General features: G+C 37.0%; 1 long non-coding RNA gene across 1 annotated transcript in view; it reads left to right on the forward strand.

Moving 5' to 3' along the window:
• The window catches only part of LOC117098695, a 93,070-nt gene extending 77,613 nt beyond the window's left edge, over positions 1–15,457 (forward strand). The window contains exons 3-6 of the long non-coding RNA XR_004443542.1: positions 9,490–9,668; positions 13,607–13,704; positions 13,794–13,938; positions 15,224–15,457. This is a non-coding gene — a long non-coding RNA (uncharacterized LOC117098695). The remainder of the gene's footprint in view (positions 1–9,489; positions 9,669–13,606; positions 13,705–13,793; positions 13,939–15,223) is intronic.
• Positions 15,458–16,613: the final 1,156 nt, after the last annotated feature.

Here is a 16,613-nt window from a genome sequence, read left to right on the forward strand (position 1 = left end):
CATCTGCCCCAGATTCCTATGGACTCGTGGTTGTTTTCACACTCTTCGTGCTTATCTTGATCTCTCTCCCTCCCCTTATAATATTTCCTGGATTCATTCCTCTGGGCCTTTTGGTCTTTCATTTTGTTTTTTATTTCTGCTGCTTCTTTCCAGGCTGCTTAAAGCACCTCCCAACAGATTTTCAATAGGAATACAGAGGCTCACTTTGGCAGTGCAGATGTTATACAATGGCAATGTTCAGTGCTTTTTTTTTTTTTGGTTCCTACAGGGACTGGATGCATACAGTGTTTCACTGCTGATTCTTTGTAATAGTACTGCACAGGCAAAATGTTAATAAATTATAGCAGCAGAACTAATTAAAAGGCATGCATTATACATCTTGTGGACACATTCTTCATTAGCATAAATTCTCAGCATTACACATTCATGTCAGAAGGAATTAAAAGGAAAAACTTAAAAATAAAAAGGCATACATACAGAGACCCAAATGCTTTGGTTTCCCCAAGGCTTTTGCTGAGCATATGCCCTTGTGGATTCAGTAGTTCTTTTAATTTTTGTATGTTATTTTAAAGGAAATATACCATGTCCCATTTTATGTACTTTAAAAATCAAACCAGCTTTAAGATGATAAAGTTAATCCTGTCTATCCCCCTTGCAACAAAGTTTAAATAGTATTCAGTGAACAGGTTTCTAGAACTAGAAATAAACTCTTAGTTTTTCCATATTTTCTAATAGGCATTTGATTATAAGTAGCTCAATAACTAGTCTCTCATGTTAGCAATACTGTTGTTTTCAACTCAGTTCTTACTTTAGAGCCCTGATTGGTAAGACAGACCAAGAGTCACAGGGAAAGGGGGCAGCCCATAGTTCCCTTATATTACCATTCAGTTATTCAACTTCTTCCTTAGGAAAATACATTGGTTCAAGCTTTTTGTACAGATCGTGCTTAACAATACTGGACCATGCATTGTCTGTGCGGACAGAGTTCCCTTGTGCATTAGCAATCCTCATAACGTTGTCTACACATGGAAACCAATTTGATAAATAGTGAAAGTGATGATAAAGAGATGACCAGGCATCCTTTAGTCCCTGTGTCCCTGAGGCAGGGGATTCTCCTTTTAAACATTAGTATTCATATCACTTTTAATTTCTTGCCTCCTTCCAAAACAGGATTGCAGGGCTTGAAATAACTAGATGCCTACACTTTTACAAGAGTTTTCCAACTCATCTTCCTACTTCCACTCTTGGCCTAAAGGCTTTTCTCCTCATAACAGCCCAAAGGAGCTTTGGAAAATGTAAATCAGGCCACACTGCATTCCTGTTGAAAGCCCTTCAATGTCTCCCGTCACTTGGAAGAAAATTCAAAGTCTGCTAAATTGCTTGCCAGACCCTACTTAATTTGACCCCTTCTTCAATTTTGTTGCTTACTGTCTTTCCACTTTACTCCAGTAATACTACTGGCCTTCTTGCTGTTCTATGAACATGCCATGCTCACTTCTTTTCCAGGACCTCTGCACATTGCTTTTCCTTCTTTTGCATGAAAGCATGGCTTGATCACTCAGTATCTGTTCAGGTGTTTCCTCAGAGGGGGCGTCTCTGAGTACCCTATCTAGAACAACAAGTAGCACTAATGGCTACCTGATATTGTATACATATTAGTCTGTTTTCATACCACTATAAAGGGTTGTCCAAGACTGGGTAATTTATAAAGGAAGGAGGTTCAGTTGACTCACAGTTCAGAATAGCTGGGGAGGCCTCAGGAAACTTACAAAAAGGTGAAGGGGAAGCAAGGCACCTTCTTTATAAGACGGCTGGAAGAAGTGCAGAGTGAATGGGGAAGAGCCCCTTATAAAACCATCAGATATCATGAGAACTCACTCACTATTAGAAGAACAGCATGGGGGAAACCACGCCCATGATCTAATTACCTCCACCTGGTCTCTCCTTTGACATATGAGGATTATGGGGATTAAAATTCAAAATGAGATTTGGGTGGGGACAGAAAGCCTAACATATCAGTATATCTACTTGCAAATTTTCTTTCTTTTCTATCAAAATACAAGCTCTTCGTGGTTAGAGAGTTTATCTATATATTAGAGTCCCGTATTAGAGTCTCGTATTAGAGTCTAGAAGAGTGCCTAGTGCATTGAAGATACTCAATATATGCTTACTGAGTAAATGAATAACTGAAACTTCTTGCCTACAGTTGAGTGAGTACTAGTCTTTTTATTTTACCAGTTAATAAATTAGAAAAGACCTGTTAGGCACATGCCTCTTTAATGCAAGAACTTGAGAGTAAATTACATGACTGAAAAAAACCTTTGCAAACAAATGGTCCAGTATCACTGTAGGGCAATAAATTGGGGTCAGGTGGGATCAAAGTGTGCTTCATGTAAAAGGAAAGAATGACAACCTTTATTATAGATGCTGCTTTCATCAAAATCTAGAATAGTTCATGAGGGGTTAGGGAAGAGAGTCATCTTGTACCCTTCTGGTCAATTTGTAAATTGGTACCTCTCTGGAGGTTAATCTATCACTAAAAAGCCTCAAAAATTGCATTACTTTTTAACCCAGTAATTCTATTTCTAATAATTTAACTTAAGGAAGTAATTAGGAACATGAATGAAGATTTATTTCCTAAGGTATTCAGTACATAGTAAGTTATTATCAGATAAAACATCTGAAACAACCAAAATATCCAATAGTAATATTTTGGTTAAATTACAGTATAATTAAAGAATGGAATTCTGTGAAAGAGATTCGCAATAAAATGCTAAGCAAAAATAAAGTATGAGCCCACTAAAAATACATATATATACGTATAAATAATAATATATACTTATGTTAATGTAACCATCTAAGTGTTAGCAATGTTATCTCTTCGTGTTAAAATGCTTAAAAATGTTAATTTTCCTGTTTTTAAAATCTGTTTTTTCTAGTGGTTCTAAAGTAAACATATATTGTATAATTAAAAATTAAAAATATATACCAATAAACTCCACAAAAAGTGAACAGTTTATTAAAGAGATACATATAGATAAACTCTTACTCCTTGTCTGTGAATATGATTGGTCACCATGTGCCCTGTCTTTCTAGGTCATGAACCCATTAATCCAGCATACATTTATTGAACACATATTATATGCAGTGTTCTGTGTTAGGCTACTCTTCCGCCAAGGGGTTATTGACATCGAGAGCTGTTTACCACCATTGTAAATAGTTTTATAAGACAGAGGAAGGAATCTATTACATATCACTTTATCTTCATTTTCCAGAAGGTATTTCTACAATGGAAAGTGTCTGTATCAGCCCAATCCTAAAAGTTTTCATTTTCGACAGTCTCTAAAGAGACTTTTTGCCCAGCAGAGCTGCCCCTTGGTAGTAAAGCTGAACTTGTGACCAAGTGTTTGTGCCTAAGGTCTTTTCCTTGCTATTTCAAACGGGGCTATGTGCCTGGCCCACCTTCCCGTGGCAGAACTGATACACCAACCGTGTTTTCCACCTTACAAAGGTGGCAGTGGCTTGAATAAAAGCCAGTCTGCTGAATGGCTTCCAGATAGAGCAGGGGCTGAAGAACAGGCAGTGACTTGTTGCCTCCTTTTCCAGGTGTCTTGTTTAGTGCGGAAGCCTCAGTGCCTAGTGTGTTAGCTGACAGAGTAGGCACTGAGTAAATACTTGAGCAAATGATTTACAAGGAGGCCAGGTGTCAACCCACTTCCTAATCTCACTGAAAGCACCCAAGAATGGGCCCCTTTCTTTAGATTTTTCCATATACCAACTGGACATGTGAAAATATAAGGAATTTGGAAAAGGTACTTTGTGTGTAATAAGGCTGACAAATGAAAGCATGTGATGGTAAAATGACAGAGATGAGAAGGAACATCAATAATCCATGCTGCACTGTAGAGATTGCAAAAGCACACAAGGACAAGTGGCCTTGTCTCTGCTTAACAAGCAAGCGTTTAATTGGTAACCTAAATAATATATTAAGCTTTCTGTGTTGGAATTCCTCTATGCCGTTCTGCTTATCTGTCTCTGAATGAGATGAATTTCCAGTGGCATGCTTGGGTTGCTTTATTCAACACCAGCAGGCAGACATTGTTAATGAGCTTTACTCTCCTGGTAGTTGGAAGGGAGTTTCTATTCTCCTGGGGAAGGCAGCTGTGGTGCTTGGGCCAGAGTTGCCACACCGTGTCCATCTGCACCATTAACCTCTGGAGCGAGAGTGGTCTCTCTCTCCTACCCCAATTAACAGAAATTCCCAGCCTTTTCTAATTGGGCAAACATGCTCCTTTGTTTCAGTTACTCCAAGATTTACCTCCCTTCTGTAGGAAACTGAAGTTCTGCAGAATGGACAGAGATGATTTCCTATTACGAAAAAAAAAAAAAAGCAGACATGGTTTTCTCTTCCTACGGGTGACAATCTAGTTTTATCTTTTACTTCAATTCCAGGAAAATTCATTCTAATCATGAAAAATATGTCAGAAGAAAAGCAGACCGCTCTGTTGTATTTGGAATACATGACCAATTTTTCCAAGCTAGCTAATAAAAAGGGACTTTATTAACATGAAAGCAGAAGATTTTTGAAGGTGATGAGGACTGAATCTTTTTCCCTGTGTTAGCTGTGCAATCACAAGATGTTAATTTCAGGGGAAGAAAAATGACCCTTTGCCCTTTAAGACAGTCAATAGGCTTTTATAAGCAGGCAACCAAAGATTGCACTGTATTAGAATTTAATTTTTAATTAATACTAGATTACAATTGTATTTTCAGAGCATCCCTCCTTAGGCCCATATTAGCAGTAAGAGAGTTCACCTGGATGGATATTATTGCAGAGAACACCAGGGGAATGAATAAGAGATCCACAACTGCTGTCAGTGGAAAGCACAAAAAGGAAATGAATCTCAACTAACAGCAAAGGGAGCTCTGGAAGCTGCATTGCACGTGTACGGCACGATAATCAGAGGCCCCTCTGTGAAATGATTGCAAGGTTTTGTTCTACCTAGAAAAGTTTCGGAGTTGAGAGGCAGCATGGCAGAGTGGAAAGAGGATGGATTTTGGAATTAGACAGCTTCAGGTGAAAATCCTATAACACAGAAAAGATAGTGTGAATGTCTGGGGCTATGGGAAAGATGAACAAGCCAGCTTTTGTCAAGTGCCAGATACATAGGTGTCCGGTAATTGGTAGGTATTATTGCCTCTTGTTTGGATCTATAAATTTCAAAGAGAACCCTAAAGACTGGCCTGAGTAAATTGTGTTAAAGGAAATGAACTTTTAAGGATACAACTCACATCACGATCACTGTAGAGGATTTTCTCAGAACCCTTATCTGAGGTTCTGGATGAGAAAGTAGGCAAGTTATTTCTCTTCTGGGAGCGGAAGTTACTTTGTTGACATTTTACAAGAGGCATTGGAATGTTTAGTGGAAAGAAGGGGTAAGGAAAGGGGAAAGGGAAGGAGGAATAGAAGAAGCAGGAGGGAGGAGAAAAAGAAAGAGCAGAGGTAGGAAGGAGTTGTGGTGTGGTAGTGAAACATTTTAAATCTTGATTTTAAAGCCCATTTTATTACTTTGAAAAGACCAAAAGGCATTCTATTATAACAATGGCTGTGATTGCCTTTGAAAGATAGGAGTATAAAATATTTTTTCTGACTTATTTTTTCCAAATTTTCTCATTAAGCACATATTACTTTCATAATCAGGAAAATCAAAATGGCACCCTTGTTAATTATTTCAGGATCACATGTCTTTTTATGGTCCTTTGAAAGAGTAATGTTTGAGAAGCTTCATTAACTAATGATGTATACAAATAGAACCCGAGAGGTTTAGGAATTCCAATTCCAGCCTTAGGAATTGCCATCACCAAGGTAGGCCAGGACCCTCAGCTCCTTTCACCTTCACAAAAGGCAAAAGGCAGAGTGTTTCATATGAGGGAGTCTAGCTTAGTAAACACAAATAAATCTCTGACAAAGTAAGGTTGTTTTACATGAGGACCCTAACCCTTTCTCCCTGACCTTTCCCCAGTTTCTGGAATTTTTTATTCTAATGTGTGGGATAAGTCTCTGTGAACTTGTTTCCAACCTAGCATTTTTGTTCTCCGGGAACTTCAGGGAGCATGAGTGAATTCGACATATGCTGGCTTATCACACTGCGCCTGACACCTGGCTCTGTGCTATCTGCAAAACCAATAGAAATAGCTACAGGGGAACTTGTATGCATCTTGAACAACTTTTAATTTAGGCAGTTATCTTCTTCAAACAGACAGTTTGGGTCTCTACATTTCAATCATCAGGACTCTTCAGGACAAGCAAAAAGCCTCAGTAAACCAGTAAACACCACAGTGCTTATTTGGACATGAACACTTTGATTAACGTTTACATACTGTAATAACCATGGAGAACAAGTAAACAGCCCATCCCTTGACTCACATAGATGAGCCTATTTACATACTGAAAATGGTACAAACTGTCCAGGATAGTGAGTCTATTTGGACCATGAAGGGAATATCACCATGCTTTTTCCCTTGTATAGTGGTTGTTTTAGCATGTTGGGACATAATCAAAGGAGAACTTGATGTGTTTGGGAGGAGCATCAAATGAGTGATAGGTATTCCAGAAAGAAGTTAGTTGACTAATGATACTGAGTAAGAGAAAAGAAAGAAAAGAATGTAAATGGGAACATAGCCCAGGGGATATGTTGTGAGAAATCAGGACTTTAATGTTATAGAATGAAAAGTCATATGCCATTGCAGAAAATTAGCGACAACTTGGTCAGAGTCTTGAAGTGTCAAGGAGTAATAAAATAAGTACAATAAAGAGAAGAATATTTACTAGTTGAAACCCTTTTCTGTTCCATATTTGCTTGTTTATATTGACTTTCTTAACTTGCCTTCCTTATAACATCCTTCCTAGTCATTATGACGTAGCGTTTTGATCAATGTGCAGAAACCAATGGCTATGAATTGAATTGTGTCACCCTCAGATCCATACATTGAAGCCCTAACTGCCAATGTTATTGTATTTTGAAATAGTGTTTTTAGGAGGTAATTATGATTAAATGAAGTCATAAAGGTAGGATGCTAATTTAATAGAATTGGTGGCCTTATAAAAAATGAAACTCTCTCTCTCTCTCTCTGTATGCACTGAAGAAAAACCCTGTGAGGACAAAGAGAGAAGGTGTCCATCTACAACCCAAGCAGAGAGCCCTTACTAGATACTAGATACTCTGCTGGCACCTTGACCTTAGATTTTCCAGCCTCCAGAAGGCTGATAAACTTCTGTTGTTTAAGCCACCAAGTCTGTGGTATATTACTGTGGCAGTCAGAACTAAGACACCAACAATATTTTAAAGTTTCTCTAAATTAATATGACAAAATCTTGAACCAGAGCACTTAAAAAAATGAAGCTCAGTTATTTTCATCTCATTTCTTAGTTTCTTGACTGTCAGAAATAATATCTTCTGGCCATTTCCCATCACTTATGGTGATATTTTCCATTGGAATAGTAGGCCTTGGAGGTCCTATTTTTCACAGCCATCTATCTGTCTCAATGCCATTCCATGGTCAGCCTTACATTCAGACCCCTCAGCATGGGCTCTTCATGATTTGCTTCAATTCTACATATTGAATAACTTTATTTTACTGTTTCCCAAGTTTGTGTAGTAAAGGACTGAGCTATAATAATAGATGTAGGAGAAGGATAGGCTTCTGTTACATGATTCATAATGCAACACGATTAATGAAATATTAAAAAGATGAGAGGCATAAATGCTGTTTTAGAACATTCAACAAAATACAATTTTTTAAGAAAGTATTTTATTTTTGTGTCTCAACAGATGAAATTCATAACCTTGTTTTATGATAAGACAATTCAAACATACAAATCAATTACAACAATGTGCTTCTCAGCTCCCCCTCCCACCCCTATATTTTAAAGCAACTGACAGTTTTGAAGGACACCAAGACAATAGGACTTAGCTAAACAATATGGCAATTAAAAATGGCCCTCTAAGAAAATAATTACAATAGTTGCTGAAAAGAATTTGTCCTTTGAGCAAAACAGACTGAAAAGAATTATCATGAAATGAGAATTATAGCTTCTCTTCCAATAAAGGAGAAAAGGGGATGTATGTTAAAACAATTATACAGAAAGCTGGGGAGTCAGACTAAAAACAGAAAGCCCCAGGCAATAAATGTCTCCAATAAAATGCATCCCCTTGAAGATATCCATTCAAACTCTTGTTTCATATTGAAATAAATACCTGTTCCCCCACACCCAGCACCTGGAAGTGAATCATTTTGTTCTCCTTTGTTAAAATTAATTTAATAATTTTTCCAATCCAGCATCTCTCTGAGAAAGAGGTGTTATGAATTTTGTAAAAGTCAATGACATTAAAGATAACCCAAGCCAATTGATGGCCAACACCATTTTAGATTCTAGCCATAAAGAGATTAGATATATTCTGGCAAACCTGGGGCTCCCAGGGAAAGCAGGGTTCATACTCAATGACATGTAGTTACTCTAATCCTGTAGCACCTTTCTACTAGGTCCCCAATTCTATATACCATTTCCTCATGCTTTTCATGGTAAGCCTCACAGCACCCTTGTGAGGTAGGTAGTGTTATGGTTATTTTGAGAGATGGGGATGCAGAGATGTTAAGTAGCTTGCCCATAAAGAAACATGAATCCAGTGACATAGCCCTAGGGACTCTCACTCCAGATCCTTGTCTTTTTAGTACTTAACTGTTCTGACTCCCTGAGAGTGGATCATTAAAGCAGGTAGGTCCTTAATGCCAGACTTGTGCCTGGCCAGGTGGACACTAAGGCCTATCTCTAAACCACATGATTTAGATGATAGAGGGAGACACAGGTTGCAATCAATATGGAAGCCAAAGGAATTAATGTGGAGCAACACAGGATTAATGTTTGAACAACAGTTTGATAATGACTTCAGTGATGGGCAGCTTGATTACTATGATAGTGGATACTCAGATGTTGCATAATTAAATGAGTAAATGAATGAAAGGGGATTGTGCTTGGATAAGTGGAAAATTAAATTTTCTGTATCTTTTAAAACCAAGCTAGAGAACAAGGATGAGAAGGAAAGAACTGAGTAGATTCCTGAATATTCTGAGGGCATTTATTTAAGCTAATTATTGGCAATATTTAAAAGATATAAAGACATTTAAAATCATTTTCAATATACAGTGTATTTACTTATCAGTTTGGAGACCAACTTAAGATCAATATTAGAGGAAGTGTGATATGCATAAACATCATCCATTTTCCTCTGCAATTAAATTCTCTTATATATGCTTATATGATCATTGCCATTTATTTGAAATGCTTGTGTTCTCCAATTCTTATTAAATGTTCTTTTGAAAATATATTCAACCACCAGAACAATGAACTACTACTCTTCCCTAGACTTACCAGCCAGGATACATTTTTCAGTTACTTTCAGTTTCTGTGAACCCCCTTTTATCCCCCAGAAGACTCACAGCAGAAAACAGCTGTCCTGTATTGAAACCAGCCCTGCATTAAAGCCAGCAACTTTCTTACAGCAGTGCCGTGAAGACCTCTTGAGACCACTGAAGCACAGACCACTGGATTCTCCAGGTGTTGCTAAAATAGAAGAGCTTATATAAATCAAGGTGGTGGAGCTGACTTGGTAATCTCTTTGCATTACACATTTGTTCTGTGCTCAGTGAATTAATTCCCTGTAGGATGTTTGTACTGATACAGTGTGAGGCTTAAAGAAACTCTGGATGCCACAGTATGGATTTGTGTGTGCGGGTTTGAAGAAGTGTTTAACTTTTATGAGAGCCCTGCATGTATAGAATGGATGTAACCTATTAGTCTTTTGTACACCCAGCTAATAGCCCATGGCTAAAGGAATAGACTAGATGTAGTGAATTGCCTCTGTGCTATGGTACTAGCATACTTGATCTCTTGTGCTTGGAAATAATATGAATAGTGATATTGTAGTTAGAAAAGGGTTCACATAAATGTTACTTCTGCCTTAGATGGGGATCCGGTAAAAAAATTTATCTCCCAATGTGACAATACAAAATTATTCACTATAGATATAACTTTTACAATCACATAAAAGATTTAGGTATTTCAATCAAAGAGGTATGCTCTCTAGCAGTCTGTTCTTTTTATAGAGACTCTCCTTGGATTTTCATCTCTGAGACCCTGACTCTGTAGTGATTCAGGTGAGTTCTTAGTTTTCTTTATTAGCAGACAAACAGAATAGTGAGAATCCATATATTTTCCATCTGCCTTATCTTTTCCCTTATCTTTTCTCCAGATGGTTCTTAGTAATATGTATGTATATATGTGTCATTCTGCCATTAATATACATATACTATTTTGAGAGTTTGACATGTCCTGATTTACCAACGGCAGTGTTATGGAATAAAACAATGACTGCATAGCTATAATAAGGGATCTCCTTCCTAATCCATTTTTTTGTTATAGAGGGTCATAATTTTTGCATTTATTTATAAAAGTTGATGAAAGGCACCAGTGTGACAAGCCCTAGAAGCCAGTGTTTTCAGATTTTCCACCTATCTGTGGCAGAAATAGTAGGTAAATTTCCCCTCAGGTTTCTCAACTTTCTCCTTAACTTGGCTTTATTCTACATTAATCTTCATGTACTGTGTTTTAGGTCTGATAATGAAGTAATTAAGAAAAGAATATAGGGTTGTACAATAAGCTTATCTGCCTTAAAGGGAGTAGGTATAAACTCTTAATTTTCATTTCGACTGTATCAAACAACACAAAAACATTAACAGCCATCTAGCAAGGGCAGTATGCTCATGACTGAGAAAAATGAAAGAAAGAAGAAACCAAACAAACACAAAACTATGATGAACTTCTAAATCTATGAAGTAATACATGACCAGAAAGTCTTTAAAGTGTAGAGCCAGAAGCCAGGCTACTGAGTTAAAAGTATGTTTAGCTTTCACTTCATTATATTATCTTCTTCCCATTGTTTAAGTACAAGTCCTGAAGTATTGGGACCATCTTATCCCTGATTGGTGAGTTTACTGGACAAGCTAACTCCTAATATTGATTGGCGAGATGTCTACCCAACACATTCGAAACTATGTTTACGGGAGATGGCTCTTGTTTTAGTCTTACTGGTTTAGTAGCATAAAATAAAAGCCCACTGTTAGACATGCAACTTGGACCAGAACAGCTCTGGCATTAACAGAAAATTTTCAAGAAGAAATTCTCTCTCTAGGGGCAAGCTTTTCATTTTGCAATTACAGAATAGCAGGCCAGGTGCAGTGATTCATGTCTGTAATCCCAGCACTCTGGGGAAGCCGAGGTGGACAGATCACAAGTTCAGGAGATCGACACCTCCTGGCCAACATGGTGAAATCCCATCTCCACTAAAAAAATACAAAAATTAGCCGGGCGTGGTGGCGGGCGCCTGTAATCCCAACTACTCACGAGGCTAAAGCAGGATAATGGCTTGAACCTGGGATGGGGAGGTTGCAGTGAGCCGAGATTGCACCACTGCATTCCAGCCTGTCGACAGAGTGAGACTCCATCTCAAAGGAAAAAAAAAAAAAAAAAAATAACAGCAGCAAAGGGACCTTTTCTGATTTCTTGCTAACAGTCTCAGTATTTGTGTGTTTGTTGCTTCCTGGAGGTGAATCCCAGGCTTTCTTGTTAGCTAAGAATGTGATTTCCAGGTACCATGACTATCAGCTTTCTGCTTCCTTCTCCACCTCCTCCTCCTTCACTGGAAGCCATCTAATGAGCCACAAGGAGAGTGAAGATGATACCCTAGATATGACACCTGCCTGAACACATCTCCCTAAAGCCCATTCCCTCAAGTACGGAAGGTAAAGAGAGGGTACCTTCACCCGCAGCCCAAGAGGAGTTAAACAATTTTCAATACATTTCCTCTTTAACACTAGACAATTTTCCCTTTCCCTTTTTTCAATTTGCTTGAAGACTAAAGATGTTTCTCTTTTTAATTTTTTTGTGCCTTCCTACTTGACACAATGTTTTGAATCGTTTGGCTGAGTGAAGGCTAATTCAGAAAGAAAAACTTGATGGTGGTGTTGTATGTTTGGTTTGCTGAACCCTTCAGTTCTTGCTTAAATAGATTTTAAGCCTTAAGTTATGCCCATTACTTGCTTATGTAATTAATTCACACGAATTTGGATACTTTTGCAAGTGATACAGGATTTAGCTCTACTAAAGTAGAATATCTGTAGACTATGGTTGATATCACATAAATTTGGATGCCTAGCAGGTTGAACTATGACCCCTGTGTAACTTTCTGTAGCTGGATACCCTGTCTTTTGATTCCTCTCTGAGTTGTCTCCACTCACTTTAGCATTTGAATGAGATTCCACTGGACCTGCTTCATCTCTGACAGTATTGGGGATTACTAATCAATACAGTGGTATCTCATGTTCCCTGTGAGAATCATATAACCTACTTCTGCCAATAAGAAAATATTTTTATGTGACTCCAGTTGTCTTGTATTGCATTTCATTTCTTATTAATACTTCAATGAATTTAACTGCGATGGCAGATGCTTAAGCCCTTTCATCAGCAAAGAAAACATGTTTTCCTAACTTATGTTACATGTTAATAAGTTAATTTGTTTTTACATGTTAAAAAACATGCCCACAACAATTAACTAATAATAGTAGCTAATGAGATGCAAACCTAAATCAAGATACTTTTGTCATTAGCATCAATTTTTTGAAAACCAAAACTTTCAGGCATTTTTTAGGAAAAGTTTTGCTAGGTTGTTATTAACTTTCAATCATGGGATATTCTCAAAATAGCATTTTGATAAAAGACATTAAAGGAAAACACAGATACACATTGTTTTTCTCCTGCTCAAGCTTATCAACTTTTAAAAGTTATAATTTAAACACAAAAAAATCAAACCACTCTTCCCCACATATTTATATATGTATATATAAACAATAGAAATTATGATTTGGGGCATTCTATACCATATGGAAAAAACCTGAAGACAACTATCTTGTGTATGAAGCAACTCAGGTGTTTATGATATACCTGATTTTATAACTGTGGAGAAAAAGACTATGTTTTCTTCCAAATAGCCTCTATACAAAGTTTGTTCATGATTCAATTCCAATCTCTTATCACACAGATATGTATACAAATCAGTTTGCTGTTGGACATACATTGTAAAGAATGAAAAAATTTTTTTTGCAAGTCTGAATTAATCTCCTGTTTAATTATTTGATTATATTGCATTGTTGATTTTACTGACTATACTGCAGTGTAGACTAAAGATATTAAAGCAATTTAGAATAGGAGGTGTGCAACAAAATAAAGTTAACATGGCAACCAAATTTCTTTTTTTGGTCCTTTTAGAACAGGCATAAAGTCTTTGACTCTGATCCATCGTCAGTATGGACAGTTATCTTTTGAACTTTATTGGAATTAAGCAATTTAGTCAAACAAATTTGCATTTTTTGTTGTCTTCTGACTATTTTGCATATTAAAAGTAAAGTCTTCTTTAAACTGTGAAGTACTCTCTTGATTATGCCAGCTCTTTTCTCATTCTGCTAAGGCTATAAATAAAGCTTTCTATTTAAGGCTGGCATTATATCAACCCACCTGCTTCTGGAAGGCAGAGGAAAAAAATCAGAATTGCTCAACCTGCACATTGCTGTCAGCTTGTGATTATGTGAATGGTAAGTCTTAACTTTTAAAGTGCTATGTGAGATAGCTGGAGGGTTTTTTTTTTTTTTTTAAGCAATTTCCAGTTTAACAATTACCCAAGAATCTCAGTAACCAATGAAAGAAGACTTATCCCTGGAGAGAGCATTCATTGATGAGGATGGCAGCAGCTGAGAAGTGACAGTGGTGAGTAGGCAGAGCAGGAGAGTGAAGGATCATTTCAATTGCTGCATCAGGAAAGGAGGCAAGTATGTGGGGGAATACCAAAGCTTTTCTCCTTCTGTGGGCTGTCTCAGGGGACTTTAGTTCCTGCTCTTTTTCTCCTTCCTATTCAGGATGCTCTCCATGGAGAAGGGGGTCAGGGAGGGAGAAGAGGTATTAAAGACCTTGGTAAACTCGAGAAAGGCAGTCTGGGACACATGCAAGCTTGTCCTGATCAAACTCCCAAATTTAGAAAGAGTAACATCAGCCCCAGTCCTATTTTAGAAAAATAAGCCTTTTACAAACATCTTAATTATGTATTTTGTTGTTGTTGGAAACACTTCATCCTAGGCCATTTGTTAAAAATCTCACACAAGATAAGGAAGTTCTAGTCCCTACCATTTTTTTTGAGAAAACATGCAGTTACACTTAACTGTTCTTCAAACAGACAAATCAACTTCAGAGTCGAAAACCTGTCATTACTTGTTGATTTAAAACCTTGTTTACTTGGCTAAACCTTGCAAGCCTAGCCATATGGCCCCTGAACCCAATGTTTATTAGGTTAATTGAACTAAAGATCACAGCAATCAGCTATCATTTCATCTTGTAGACCTATGTTGTAAAGCTGTCCTTTCCCAGCTGGAGTGTAAATGAGAAGGCTCTTTTGGGAATGGCTTTTGAAGGCGAAAAGGGGAACATCACTGAGAGATTCATGTCAAGTGTTTGCCAAAGTACCAGAAAACACCCTCTGTTGCCTAACCAAAATAGAAATTCAAAAATCCACAAATCAAATAATATTTCATTCCTCAAGGCTTTCTACACCCAAAGGCAGAATTCCCAAACTCCTCAATCAGAAAAACATCAAGGGTTTTAGCTGTAAGGAACTGAAAGGAGTTCCCAACGCCAATGGTGGAAAATGAATGGAAATCACCAGGCACATGATGTATGAGTCTAACCAACAGGGAATGTTAATTATAGTAAGAGATAATAAATCTTTACCTAAGTGCTGAGTAGAATGAATGCCTTCAGTCCCAAAGGTTTTGTTACTAGATTCAGATGCCACAACATCCATTTGGGATAGTTCATATGAGCTATAGGTGACTGGGTCATTGGAATAAAGGTATAAAAAGGATACCAGTGAAAGTCAAGGAAGAACATAATCTCTGATTCTTCTTCAGGTAGGAGATAATAACTATAAAAATTGGCAAGAAAGAAAACAGGATTAAAATGGATCCAAGTGTCTCCCTCTAACCTTCTTTAAATTCTTCATATATCTTTATATTTGGTCTTAGACGTCTAAGCTGAAAATTATGTAATTATTTTCTTTCCTAGAAAGCCTCAAGACATATTCAGTGCTGAATGGCTTCTGAGCACATCCCCTGAAGTTAAAACAAATGTCTTGACACAAAGATGAAGAGAGACCCTGGAAGTAGAAGTTAATTTACATGGGACTCTACTCTTTTATTTCTCCAAGATCACATTCTCTCTTTTGTTCCTTTGATATAAAAATACATGTGTTTGTACCAGAGTAAAGTGACAAAAGTCAGGCCTCGATGCAAGTGACATTTAAATAATCCTTTTTTAAAGTCACAGAAGATTGCAACTTCTAGACTCCTGTAAGAACTGAGGAGCACAGAATGTTTGACAGAGAAAATGAAGAAAAGAATCCATCCTAAATACTGTAGGGCAACTTCTGAATGTGTTTTTTCTAATAGGGAGTTGTCAGTAACAAGCAAAATTTCTCAGAAAGTTGAGCAAAACTAGAGTGGAATGAAAACCACTGGGATGAAATACTGAGCCAAACAACAGTATTTCTTTCTGGGATACTTTGAAACAAAGCCTCTGGGAAGAAAATGACTCAGATGTTATATTTAAGCAAGTAAGTTGGCCCCTATGCTGGTATGAGCTGTTATGCTCTACCATGGTCTAGTTGATATAACAAAGAGTAATCAGAAGCCATGAGGGAAAATTCATGAATCCTTTTGTGAAACTGAGTACTAAAGCACCAGTGTTTCAGTCAATGGATACCAGAACTTTGCAGGCACAAAAAGGAACCCAAGATCTGCTCAGATAGTGGGAGTGTAGAAAATTAAATATCTATTCAATTACCTATTAATCCATTACTATGATGGATGCTTCAGGCAAAAAGTAGCCAATTCCCCTGAAAATATCTGGTCAAAACACTTTTATGATCTAAACACTGACATAGGCAATTTTTTTGGTAATCTATCGGAGGCCAATTCAAACAGTAATTTTACTCTTATTAGAAACATTAAATTTGGGAATACTTCAGAAGAGTACTACTCTAGTCTCAAGTTGACCAATCTGGGTTCTATGGAGCTCTAGTTTTTGAAAATGTTATAGCATGAAAAGAAGTGCTTTCTGCTCAAATTAGTGAAGCCCAAAGATAAACAATATTAAACAGGATTCTTATTTACAGGACTTTCCAGATAATTTATTAGGCTTATATAGATTTTGAATCTCTAAAAGGTGGTTACAGAATGCATTTCTCCAATATACTGGTCAACAGGACTCTTTTTTTTTTTTTTTTTTTTTTTAGGAAGAATGCTTAGAAATATCTTAAATAACTATTGTTCCACAGATCAGAGTATGGGACCTCTAAGAAAATTCATTCTCTTTTCTTCCAAAAAAATGAATAATGAAATCTTTTAACTAAATATTTTTCATGGAATGGGTACATTTTAATACAATTTCATTTCAC

This window comes from Trachypithecus francoisi, unplaced genomic scaffold (assembly GCF_009764315.1).
Source record: "Trachypithecus francoisi isolate TF-2019V2 unplaced genomic scaffold, Tfra_2.0 Lachesis_group16, whole genome shotgun sequence".
Lineage (NCBI taxonomy): Eukaryota > Metazoa > Chordata > Mammalia > Primates > Cercopithecidae > Trachypithecus > Trachypithecus francoisi.